Here is a 14,184-nt window from a genome sequence, read left to right on the forward strand (position 1 = left end):
CATTCATGAGCCAATGATGTAGTCATGTCAGAGCTGGAGATCTCAGAGCTCCAGAGAGTTGTACGGATGTGTAGATGCCGTGTCTGGGACCAGATGTGAGCTGTATACAAGAGGATGAGGGAAAGACATGGATCATGTCGACTCGGGAATGGTTCTGGTCAATAAGAGAGACAGAACATGATATTTAATTTCAGCACAAAGCTTCTCTATGCTGGTTTCTTCTTTGTGGGTGTGTTATGCATTTATTGGCCCAAATCTTGTAATCACACATAAGGCTGCTTTTTCCGATTTCACCATGTTGTACTAAACCTTGCAAGCATCACCAAACATGAAAATCTTTCTCATGTATTGTCAAAAAATATTATGACAGACCATGAGCTTAGGTCAAACTGCGTCTAACCTGAAGACTAAAGGACTATCTGCTTGGAACTCCTCTCAAGTATTTCGTATCAGGAGGCTTTCATTCACTCAAAATTTGTTTAGAATAGCAAACTCGCAAAACAATCTCAAAGGTCTTATGTAATGATCTCAGCAAAACCTAAAAGTGTAACACTCTTATAACTTCTATTTCAACATATGATTTAAGATAAATAAAAGCACGTAAAAAGTAAAAAGAAAATATGAACAGTAAAGCATAATGGAGCTCTGTTCCCTAGATTAGGTAGTGCGGGGGAGAAGAAATGACAGCATAGACTCTTTTAACTCATCACTCACTTTTAGTAACCACTTTATCTAAAGTCAGTGTGGGGGAGCCTATCCTGAATTGGGAAATACACCTCAGATGGGACACCATGCACACAAATTAATTCACAACTAGGGGCAAATTATCATCACAAGTCAAACTACTGTAATGTTTTTGGAAGATTGGAGGAAACAGGAGAACCTGGAGCAATCTCAAATAGACTTGGGGAAAACAGAAGAACAGACACTATGTGGAAACAGTAACCTGGATGCTGGATGGGTAATGGTTCTGACTATGGATACTTGACAACCATGCATCTTGCAGACCACCTGCATGTTTATTTGTATAAGACATATGCGAAATGTGGGATGAATTTAAAGTCTACATTTCTAATCATTTCAATTGAAAGCTCTTTTCATAATACTTTTAACAACAGGCATAAACCAATGTGTACATTTTGATTTACATGCTTAATGAGCAAACCAGAAGTAAAAGTGGTAGAGGAAATCTCCATGTTTCATGACAGGATGAAGAAACCTTAAAAGAAACCAGAATCAAATAAGAATCCATCTTCTTCTACACATGTGAAATTATAAATCATTATTTTTCTACATATTGTATACTATGACATCAAGAAGTAACTATTGTGTTGAAAAGATGTTAGAATATTGAGGTCCTGAGGTGAGCATGTTTTTAGCTAAGGTCATTCACTAAACAAAAGGAAAGACTTGGATATAAATGATAAAGAATTGGACCATTCACAGTAGCAGATAGTATGTCACTAGGTGAGGAAAGTTCTAAACAAAAGCAGAGCATGAGTATGAAACTGGGAAGATCTGTAACAGCCAGAAAATGATCAAAATACCTGAACATGACTAGTATGTCCAAAATGATCTGAGTAGGAAATCTGAGCACACTTTAAAGTCTGTTCTGTTGATGGACAGAAAAGTAAGTGAAGCATATAGAAGTTCCACCAACACAACCCAAACATTCCTGCAAAGTAAATTCCCATTGGAGCCTGAGGGATGGTGACACATTTCCCCAACCAACTTCACTTTCACAATACAGTAGCAGTGTTTTAACACTAACATATGTGTGATGGACAACATGCAACTTTGATGAGTGTGGGATTCTTGTGGGATTTGATGCGTTTGTGTGCATTGGGCACCAACAGGTCACAGCGATTCAGTTCAAAACATGTATAGTGTGTATGTGTAACGTGCACAGAATATATGTGAATAATCTAAATTATTATAGTATATTATACAAGAGTGTAGCATAGCGTGTGTATGTTTTTTTTGTAATTCCCAATCCCATCAACATTGAACAAAAATTGTGACAACTGATAGAGTATCTCGTTAGACTAGTTAGAGTCTAACTTTTGCTGTCAAAATTGACTGATTAATAATGTGTTACTGGGTTAATATAATGTAAAAGAAAAGAGTTGGTAGGTTATAGCATGAGTACATTAAGAGTGAAACATCTTCTTCATTAAACAACAGTTTTACTGACTTATTCTAAAACTTGAAAATAAGCACTACACCAAAAGAAGGTTATACTGCAAAAGGCATGGCAATGGAGTGAAATTATCATAGAGAGTTACATATATATAGGGCATAATATAATAAATACAAGGAATCATTTAAGGATATCTTGAAATGATGCACAAATTCAGGCTAGAGAGACTGTGTTTGTAAATGGATCAGTGATAACACGTAAAAATGTGGCCCTCAATGGCATCACAGAGGATTTTAAAGATACTGCATGCAGGCACATGTACACCCACTTGTGTTAAAACAATAGTTAAAGACCCTCATGAGAGCAAAGAGATTTTTTATAAACTACTCACTAAGCCAGCTTTGATTTACAATACTCAAATATGAGACTCGGATGACTCAGCTAAGCAGTTTCTGTCATTCGAGGAAATGTTGGCAGTCTAAATACAGCATACTTAATCAAAAGGTCATAAAAACCTGCAAGGTGGACGAAAGCTAAATCATGGTAAATATATTGAAAAAATGGAGACCCAGGTCTCTCTGGTGTTCATATACAACATTGCTGGGCAAGAAACAACTGGGACAACGGCGCGTTATGACAGAGACCGTAGACATGTCAAAACAGAGGCATGAAAGCCTGTAATGCTCAAATGAATGTATGTGCTCTGTACATCATTTTTTTCTCTCTCTCTCTCTCTCTCTCTCTCTCTCTCTCGCTCTCTCTCTTTCTCTCTTTAAAAAAAAAAAAAAGGTAAAAAATCCTACCTGTTAACCATAGTTACATATACTTACATATACAGCACTGCTCATATGGTCATTATACAAACTTAAGGACACAGAAAAATATTAAAAAAAAAACAATTGCAAACTCCTTGACTCGTCTGGCACTCCTTACTCTCTTTAATGGAACAGCAGTGTCAGCATACAGTAAAGCACTCTAAGCCTTTGATATTGTGCTGGTAAAATAAGCACTTGGTTTTAAATGGAGACAGGTGAGATGAGGACGGAAAGCTGTAAACTGTAAGAGATCCTGATTCCCAGCCACTCATTCTTCCCCGAGGCTGACACTCATTTTGTCACATGAGGAACAGCTTGGAAAACCTGGCAAAGCAGGCCAGACCAGGACTAAATACCGACCCAGCGAAAAGAAGAGAAAGGAGAAAAGAAAAACTGAGAAGGGGAATGAGCCTAGATTTTCCAAACATCCACTTCAATATTTCATTTACTGAATTTTGCAAAGCTACCCTTTTCACATTTTACTCTGTGGTAAAACTGCACTGTTATGCAAACACAAATTCTCATGTGATGCTCAAAATGAGTCACCACAGAGCAAATGTCAATTAAAGAAGTTGAATAATTTCAAGAAAGTAAATCAAGATTCCCTCCTCCATCTGTTAAACTATTTGCTAGTTCATCTGATGTTATTTGAGATGAAATTGGGACCAAAACGATATTCTTTTTTACTAGCTTATTAATGAGAGAAAATGTGTAGAAGTAGAATTGGACATGCTCTCATATGCTGTTCATTAACATAATAGTCAGCAGCATACTGTAATAAGTTCATGGCGAAATCCTAAAGAGAGGAAAGTGGCACATTACAAAGTGTGTAACAACACTAGAAATGTGTCTGATAAGCCTCCGAGTTTATTTGCTCAAAACAAACAGGTCAGAACAGAACAACATGAGACAGATTACACAGGCAATGCCACAGAAGCACTTGGGCACAAAGCTGAGATGGAAGCAAATAGATAACTCCCTAGACTACAAGAAACACCACCTTACTTTGCCATTATTTCACTCTGTTTCACCCTCTTCATTCCGCATATCCGTACAGACTGTACAGAAAGTCAGACCATGCTGCTTTGCTCATATTACGTTAAACAATAGAAACACACATTTGTATGATCCAAATGTAGCTCGCATGTACACACATACAGCACACAGTTACATCCTGTCTGGCCTAAAACAAGGGGGTGTAACATTTCCAGTGAAATGACATCAGCACTGATATTTGGGGTCGGCCAAAAAATAAGCCTGCCTCTGCATGGTTACAGGTTTGATTGCTTCACTTGATGATGGACTGCTGAAAGAGATCTCAGTGTCCTCAATTCCATCATTACCTACAGTCATCTAGAAAGCAAGCAGAGAAACACGCTCCTAACACAAAATCTGCCTCGCAGTCATGTTTTTCAGCACAACAAAGATGTAAAACGGATTGTCCTTCCCTTGTTTATTTGCATGCTGTGCTGAGGCTCGATAGCCAAAACGTGTGAGGACTTAGTGGTTGGCACAGTGGTCTCTAATCAGCTAGCATTCCTCTGTGCTTCCTGCTGTACAGCGATTAAGGGGCAGCCGATTACGTGACAACAAGTCAATGGCAGAAAAAAGTGGTGCACAGTGTGTTTTTCTCCCAGTGTCCCTCTTTACTAGCAACCTATCTATCTATCTATCTATCTATCTATCTATCTATCTATCTATCTATCTATCTATCTATCTATCTATCTATCTATCTATCTATCTATCTATCTATCTATCTATCTATCTATCTATCTATCTATCTATCTATCTATCTATCTATCTATTTAATCAGTAAATAAACTTTTCAGGACATCCTTTCCAAACAGGTCAAATAGGAGGTGACACAATCAAACTTAGACCTCATGTCTGGTAGACTCTGACTAAACTCCAGGAATATAAAGCTGTATAAGTGCATCCTAAAGTATATTTATAATATAACAGGTTGCACAAGTTGGTTATTTAAATAAAAGAATAATGGAGGACAAAAAAAAAAACGTTTCACTCATGCTTGTGAGTGTAGACATTTATTTTGATCATTTCAAAGTCAAATCAAATAAATGTGATAAAAATTATTAAATAAATAGAAACAGGGAAAAATATGCAATAATAATCTTAATTGATTGAGTCCTGGGAATTTCCTCAGGGTCTTCTGGTTTCCTCTCACCTCCTTGAAACATGCCAGTAGGTAGATTGGTTATGATCATTTGCAGTTAGGTATGAATAGGTATGAATGAGTGTGAGTGTGAGTGTGAGTGTGAGTGTGTGAGTGTGTGTGTGTGTGTGTGTGTGTGTGTGATGCTCTGTAGTGGACTGGCATGTATTCCTGCCTCGCACTGTGTTCCTGGACTGACTAGAATGAAGTTACTAGAGATGAACAAATGAATGGCTTTAATATTGCTCAAAATAATTATAATAACTAGGATTGTGGACAGTGCTGCATTATACCTGATACCAAAAAAACTAAACTTTGACCCTGTTAGCCTTACAGTACATTCTCTATTTTTAGGATTGTGTGATACTAGTCTGTTCATGTGATTGAGTGTATATGGGATGGAGACAGCTGCCTCTGAGGGTGGAGAGAGTTGAGACATTTCTCCATGCCTGTTGGAACCCTGACCTCTGACACAGGCTGTTTGACAGTTTGAAAATTCGTCCTTTTCTTTTCTGACTGTTAAATTTACTCAGCCTAAAACAATATGGTGTTTAAGTTACCTTCAAATATAGGTTTCCTAGGAATGCCCTCCCAAACAACAATTGGGATCCTGTGTAAGTTAATTTTAGTGATTTTATTAGTGAGAGTTATAACTGCAATTAGTCTCAGAATGACATCAACATGAGGAAGCTTCAGCACATTTCACACAAACACACACACACAAAGTTTGCTGACTCAAACAACTCTACTACCTGGCAGTCATGTCTGTTTCTCCAAATCACTGGGTGAGAGTACATAAGCACTTTTCATTGCTTACCCAACACAGACTAGTCATAGTGCAAATACCCGCTAGGCAGGGCACTTCATAAAGGAACTTCAACTTCAACGTAAAATTAGCCGCAATGACGAACAGAACACCTGGTTCACCTAAACAGAAAATAGAGCACACCCATGACTTCATTTCAACACAGTGTAAATGCTGTGCTAAAACCATTCTCCATGAATCAAACAGCTATAGCACATAAATCGTCCCCTGTGCCCCCAAGCATCACCACTGACATTCAGATTTGGAGAGAACAAGGAGCAATAACACCATTTAAATTCCAGTGTCAACTTAAGTAGCTCTAGAATCATTAGTGATTCAGTTAAATGAAAATCTTGGCCATGCTGATGCCAAACAAAATAGATATTGAGAGCCAGCATGAAATGACTTAAATTGCCTTTTTCGTAAAATAGTACACATGTAATTAATTGGAAGCTTTTTTTTTTTTTTTTTTTGAATGAAACTTATTTGAAAAAATATTATTTGTAGACCTTATCTACAAGGTCATGGTTGCCAGATAGATTTTATTTAATTTCTTATTAAAATAATCCAATTGAATTCACTGAAACTGGGACAGTCATTTGGGTACAGGGTGATTATAATAACCACAAGGTGCTAACTGCTTCAAACACGTTACAGAAATGTTAAAGTGTTACAGTTTGTTATATTTTATACATTTGAGCATGCGATTTGGGTAAAGGTTTTTGCATTTGAACTTTTTTCATATCTAAAGAACTGACCCTGACTGAAATGTCAGTGCATTTCTAATCATTATTGACATTAATGATCTAGAAACATGGCACTTGCATCTGCCCATGCTGAGAGAAGCGTGTCAATCATGACCACAGCTTGAGGATAGCAGCTAACAGCTGGACCATGTGCCCAAGTTCTCAGGCAACTGTACATGAAATACAGCGATGATGTTAATCCACATGGCCTATGTCATCTGCAAACAACACATCACAATACTGCACCATACTAGTGTGTGCACAGTACAGTGCAGTCAAAGCCTATAATGATGGTCTGTACACAAACTATTACTATGAAGTGCTTTTTATGTCTCTTCCCCATTGCCATGTTTCCCCCTCATCCGTCATGTTTGTGGGAGGTGATTGTGGCCTCCAGTTTCACTCGAAGGAATGCCAGCTGGGATTTTTCGCTTTGTAAAAGATCAAAGATGGCTGCCATGGCTGACACAAAACCTCAGTCACAAACCCATATGCACTTCACTACAACAAACAGAACGTTTCACACTTTGTATTTCTACGGTAGGACTGTTATAAGTAAGAATGTCTGGAGAAGCATCCTCGATCCTGTACCTCTATCAAAACCCAGAGGCTCTCAACAGCTGAACCCACCCTTTTTAAAATGACATGAGGTAATTTTAGCAAACAGGGCCAGTCCCAGATTGGTGGGGTCCAGTTTACTGCTGCACTTCTGCTACATGTGGTTAGCTCAACCACCAAACACTTAATATTAAAATAATATATCAGGAATTGTTCCTAACATCTGTTTACTCTCTACAAGTGTGTCGTATGTGTCACAACTACAGATGGTAGTTTCAGCATGTTTCTCTGAGTGAGGAAAATAAATAAAAACCCAATGGGCAATTGAAATCTAAGGGCAGTTATTTTATAATGAAATTGTAGGATTTCTAAAGTTTTTGTGTCACCATGGTAAAAAATATAAACAAAGAATTATTTCCGTTTCCACGTGATGACCCGTCGATTTCACAAAACTTCTCAAAAAGCATAATAGAACAGGATTATTTGAACTATACAATGTTAGTGTGGGTAAGTTGTACACACTACAGAAAAGCATATTTCATTTTTCAAGACCCCAGTGAATATACAGTAGTAGCATATTTATTGTATACTGCTTCAATAATTAGAATCCTCGTATCGTCATCGGAAAAACATTTCAATAACAGCCTAAAGACTACTGTTATAAGTGTTTTTGGGAACTGGGTTGTTTGTCCATTTCTACATGTACAGAAACATTATTAATAAAATGAAAAAAACTGTTGTATAATCATGTCTACATTTTAAATGTGGTGGACAGAAATTAAGTAGAAAACGGAGGGCTATCCCTTTAAGGCAAATTTATATGTGGATAGTCTGTCGTCCAATGCAAATCAGTATGTGGAGAGACCTGTTAGGGCGTTAGGCAGTTTAGCACTCTTTTACTCTGTGGAGTTTTTACAGAACTTAAACTACAAATATCTAAACCACTCCCTAAGCACAATATCCTACTATCCCCTCTTTGCCCCTGCAAGTCAAAGGTCAGATATGTAAAATGTAAAAAGGGCTTTTACTAAACTGTCACATGTCAAGGTCTGTCATATGAAGGTTGAGTAACATGGAAACGTGCCTGCGTCTTTACTCTTCTACAGCTTTACTGTAATGATTTCTAATCACACAATCCGGTGTAATGCAAGAGAGAATGGGTTCCTTTTGAGTCTGATTTCTCTAAAGGTTTCTTCAAGAGTTTTTCCTGTACCATGTTTGAATCTGGCTTGCTCATTAAGGATCTAAATATACATTCAGATTTCTGTAGAACTGACCATGTCTATTAAAAAAAATATACAAATTCAATAGAAAATAATTAATTTAAATGTAACTTCCACTGCAACTCTATGTTACCATTCCCTTTGCTGAAAATTTGTATATGACAGAAATTGACTGAATTCCAAACAACATGTTTTAAATCCAGCTGTCAGAAGTTTATTTACACATTACAATTTCAATCTCAGGCAAGTGGAACAAATCTGATTGGTAAGGGACATGGCCGAGAATCTAATTCTGGACATTTGAAACAAATTTAAAAAAAATTTCTTCATTAGTTACACGTATTTTCTCAATGAAAACTGTGATTTTGGTTTTGTGGTAAAATATATGCAGATAATAACAGCAGAAGGAGACAAAAACAGATTGAGCACCAGATTGTGAAGAATTAGATGTGCAAATGACTTAAATGAACCAGAAGAATCTATTAATTAACTCCAATATACAAGGAATAAAGTACAGGGCATCAGAAAATAAAATAAATCACCTATCAATACCACTCATAACACAAATAAGAATCACTAAACTATTTCAGAGGCTGAGAACTATAGAGCAAATGGCCTGGTTTTGGCCTGGTTTACAATAAAAACACTAATTCATCATGCTTGTTAGGGGAGTGTTGTTAGATGCCACTGGACTATGCACACTGCTGGGTTAGCAAGTAGTTGGTATTTCTGAGCCCCCGTTCCTGCCACCCCCCCACCTCAATTGACCTGTATTCCATTGAGCAAGAATTGTCAACATATAGGCTAATCTTCCCACCCATTTCACACTGAAAGCATCTGTTCACTGTCAGCTCCGTACAGACCTGGCTCTACACACCTCCATAAGAAGCAAACAAAGACAACAAAGTTTCTTCATTCATTCCAGACTGTGTCGGTGTGCTCTGAGCCAAACATGGGTATAATTACACATTCAAACCCAACCTTTAACAAAAAAACTTGAACTGTTCTAGACAAGAAATAAGAGAGTTTAATAAAAGCAACATTGTGTATCATCTTTCAACCCCCCAGACAGCTGGATGACCTCTCTGCAGGTAACCTTAAACAGCCTCGGGGATGATCATAAGCCTGCTATTCTTTCCTGTTTTACACCCTGACTCTGATTCATAAGATATCTATAATTAGTTCAATTAAAGGAAAAATAAAATGACATTAAAACCAAAACTTAACATGATAAACATTTTAGCATGAATGGAATAAAATGTTTTTAGGTGTCATTAATCCAACAATATGGGTAAGAGCAAGTGATGAGCAAACTTACAGTATATTTGCATGCTACATTGTTTTTTTTTTTAATATATATTATAGCTATGAAGATACAGATGAATGCAAATGTTTGCATACCCATAGGGCAAAACAAAACGCTTATTCTGTCAAGACAAACAAATAATAATAATATGGTTAAATAGTCTGTTGAAAGATATTATTTATTAACTGTGAATAGTTCAAACCAAAGCTTGCATCTCCTTTTCCTAAATATAAGATATAAAGCTCCCTATTCTCTTTGCCTTAACAAATGCTTTCAAGTGATACATTAGTAACATTCTGTATAACGCAATCCAAAATCAGTCAATACAGAGGTAAAGGTGGAGGTGGAGTATTGTGAATAAGGATCACATCTACACTCGCAGTAAAGTGGGAAGGTAATGCAGACAACTGCAATGCAAATCCGAGGCCACTTGACACACTGCTGTTGGAAATGGAGCCTGGGCCTCCTGATGTTTACTGCAAAGCAAACAGCTTCTGTCAGAAGCCCTCATGCCTGCGCAATAATAATCGTACAGGTCCACCTACTTATTGATATATGCACGATTACTAATGTGCAGATCGCAGTGATGGGAAAAACTAAAACGAGCTGCCGCATGGTGAAAATGCAATGCGTTCGTGGAGGCAGTGGAAACACACCCTGCACAGATGTAAGGTTTTAGCTGGCGAGGCTGGTGCACGCGCACACACACACACACACACACACAATCTGAAATTGCAGGTTTTCTGCGCTTTAATCACGTGTCCGATCACAGGCCTGAATACGATCAGATTTCTCTGCTGCCAAATGCGTCCATGCCGAAGACGCACACATAATGTCTGATCCAGCGCTTGTCAATGCGCACGCAATTCCCGTTTCACACACACACACACACACACGCACACACGCCACAATGCTGTCAGCGCTGTGACACACAAAATACAACCGTGTTTTTATGTACAGGACCGATTCCACACCTTTTTGGTAGCTTTTTCTGTAGATCGGATACATTGGTTTGTCTGATCATTAGCACCTTCTAAGCTGCGCCTATCACTGCTAGCTACTAAGCTAATACACTTCGTTAATAGAATAAATGGTCAGATTACAGGCGTTTTATTCGCCATGATTTTCTCCTACCGTGACAACTCATCGTTTCTAGCAATAGCATAAAAAGCCACTTAGAGCGACTGACCGTTATGAATCCAGGATGACGGTTAAAGGCTCGTGAATGGGAAATGAGCAGATCCACAATGGGGGGGGGGGGGGAAGCCGACGTGTTGTTCAGATCCAGCAGGACTGAATCAGTCTGTGGTTTAAACGCCTCGGCCGTGTTCACAACCGATAGACCCGAGAAGCCCCTTGAGCTCGGAGGTGCATTTAGGCTCCCGTTTCCGTTCCCGCACCGATGGGAGCTGCTGCTGTTGCTGCTGCTGCTGCTGCTGCTGGACCGAGGCGCGTGCACGAGCCTTCGTTTCCTGTCCAGCCCTGAGATCCGGGCCAGCGGCTCCGCGATCGCGCGCGTGCCCTGCCCGGCTTACGTCACCACATTCACGCAATCCCCTTCAGTGGGTGTGCCAGTCCACCGCGTGGATCCTCCTCATCCCACTATTATTCCCATCCCGATCCCGGTGTGTTTGCTTACGGATTACTCACCTGTAATAGCACACTCTATTGTCCTGTTTGCGCTTTTCACTTTTATTTAGACAGAGGATTCCCAAACCTGCTGGGAAAACTATCACAAGTGATTATTCTACATTTTTTTTACAAACTGAAATTATTATTCTTAATGGACATTATACATTTCTGCATTTGGATAATTTGGACATTATGCATGTATCCAATTGTACAGTATGGACATTATAAGTTTTACACTTAATCTACATCTGAATACTAAATTTCTTATAAATTCCCAATGTTAAATGTCTTAAAAATTTCAGCATTTGTTTGTTTTCTTTTCTTCTGGTGTTATAGTGAATCAGAGTCACCCGACATTTGGAGAAGAACAGGAGGTGGATAGATGAAGAAATTTCACTCACACACTTTCAGTAACTGTTTTGTTTCTGGTTAGAGGCACGGTGGAACTGATCTCACAAACACTGGGTATGAAGCTTAAACACTCACTGAATAAGATCTGTCAGGGATCCATCATATCTGAATATGTTAGAATAGTAAATAACAAATAACTAATTATGCTATTTATTACTGAATGTGTCTATCTATTAACCTCGTTATATCCCATTCAGAGCCACCATTTGGATTGAATCCAAATATTAGAAAAATATATGTAAAAAAAGTGACAAGTGTAGAATATACAAAGTATTAGTGGGGAAAAAAGACGTTTTCAATATTTAGATCTTTAGTGTGTTATTAGCCCTTTATTATCTAAATCTAACTCTAACTTGTGAAATAGTGATTTCACTGTGAACAGGTTTTGCATCATTCTGTAAGTTCTTTCTGTTATTTTTCTGTTAATGTTAACTGATGTTGTCATAGACACCCTTGATTCAGAGTTCAGGTTGCTGACAGAAGAAATAAGTGTGTATGTGTTTCTTCACATTCTCTTCAAATCATGGCAGTAATTGGATTGGCTATTCTAAATGTGTGTGATTATTTATTATTATTATTATTATTATTATTATTATTATTATTATTATTATCATTTTGCATATTGAAATCAGGGTATTGTGAACTCTTTTCATCTTTACTTTGTACAAAAAAAAGAGAATAGGTTCCGTTGCAAATTTGTATAATCCTGTATAATCACTTGCATTAAGGTATAATTAAGGGTTGAAATATCTTGTCACTGAGTTGGAGTCTTTGAGTTTTAAAAAATATGTAGGTCTAGATTCTGCTAAACCGTTTGTATACTGTTGTACATTTACAGTACAGGAAGAAAAAGGTTTTTTTTTGTTTAAAAATGTAACTGCATGTGAAATGCATGCACCAGTTTCAGAGCACCCTATTGTAATGTCGCTGAGAGACACAGACTGCATTGGTGTGGTGAGGGGGGCTTACAATGTGGAAACATGAGCAACCTATATACTGTAAAGGGGAAGACATTGTGAGACTAATACTGACTGCACTCTGAGGCTGCAGACTAGCCACATCAAAGAAATCACAGCTGAGAATCTCACCACTCAAACCAAAAAAAAAAAGTCCACTATAGTCAATATATGTTTGCACCCCAACGCAAGTAATTGTCTTGATAGTGAAGCCACACTGTATTGCTGTTTCAGAACATTCATATTTTTATTTTGTGCACAGATATTACGAATATTACAGATATTACAGATATTCACACTTGTGTGTGATGTTAGAGGAATATAGCTTCAAGAGAGGGCTAGACATTTAATGAAGTTACCTTTTTTATAGTTTTTATATTTTTTGTTTTGTGGGTATTTTGCCACCATGTGGTTTATATTCGTTATTGCAGGCTGAAGTTTTTATTTTAGTAAATTCAGTCGAAATATTTTTGTACTATTGTGTAAAAATAAATATTCCTAACAAAACTGATCATCAATAAAAGAAAAAATATATATATATATATACATTATTTTATTGTATATATTAGCATATACTTAGTATGAAAAACATAGCAAAATATAAAGCTTTTAATTGGCGTAAACCAATATATGTTTAGAAAGGGAATTAAACAAAGAATTAAAGCATGAATTATATATATACACTCCTAAGACTTTTGCTTTTGCTCGTTTACATTTTCTGTAGTGAACTGTTGGGAGAAAAGCTAAGTTGTTTTCTTGAACTCAAAGGTAAATTATGATCAAAGAGTTTGATGTAAAATTAACACATCTGGGTTCACAAACTTTATTCAGCTATCCAACAATTGATCAAAGCTCATTATTTCTGAATAGAACAGGACTCACTTTTCATTTTAATAAAAAACTGTCTGAAAGTTTACCCACAAAGCTTAAACATTTAAAGACATCAAAGGGAAATGCTCTCAACCCAGCCATTAGGGGGGCACAAGCCAGTGCACTCTTAGTGCCGGTCCCAAGCCCGGGTAAATGGGGAGGGTTGCGTTAGGAAGGGCATCCAGCGTAAAACATGTGCCAAATCAAATATGCGGATCACAAATGAGAATTTCATACCGGATCGGTCGAGGCCCGGGTTAACAACGACCGCCACAGGTATCGTTAGCCGACAGGGTACCGGTGGAAATTGGGCTACTGTTGGCCGAAGGAGGAGAAGGAGAGGAGGAAGACGTCTACAGAGACGGCAGGAAAAGGAGCAGTGTAGGAGAGTAGAGGTTCGGGTTGGTACTTTAAATGTTGGTACTATGACGGGTAAAGGGAGAGAGATAGCTGATATGATGGAGAGGAGAAAGGTAGATATGTTGTGTGTTCAGGAGACCAAGTGGAAAGGGAGTAAGGCCAGGAACATTGGAGGTGGATTTAAACTGT

At 37.8% G+C, this 14,184-nt stretch overlaps 1 protein-coding gene across 3 annotated transcripts in view; it reads right to left on the reverse strand.

Annotated features, from left to right (window-relative positions):
- raph1a (Ras association (RalGDS/AF-6) and pleckstrin homology domains 1a) overlaps nucleotides 1–11,314 on the reverse strand; it is a 58,347-nt gene extending 47,033 nt beyond the window's left edge. For all 3 annotated transcript variants that reach the window (XM_083537977.1, XM_083537978.1, XM_083537976.1), the window contains exon 1: nucleotides 10,956–11,314. The gene's annotated coding sequence lies outside the window, so the exon portion shown is untranslated. The remainder of the gene's footprint in view (nucleotides 1–10,955) is intronic.
- Between the last annotated feature and the right edge of the window lie 2,870 nt (nucleotides 11,315–14,184).

This window comes from Silurus aristotelis (genome assembly GCF_946808225.1).
Source record: "Silurus aristotelis genome assembly, chromosome: 3".
Lineage (NCBI taxonomy): Eukaryota > Metazoa > Chordata > Actinopteri > Siluriformes > Siluridae > Silurus > Silurus aristotelis.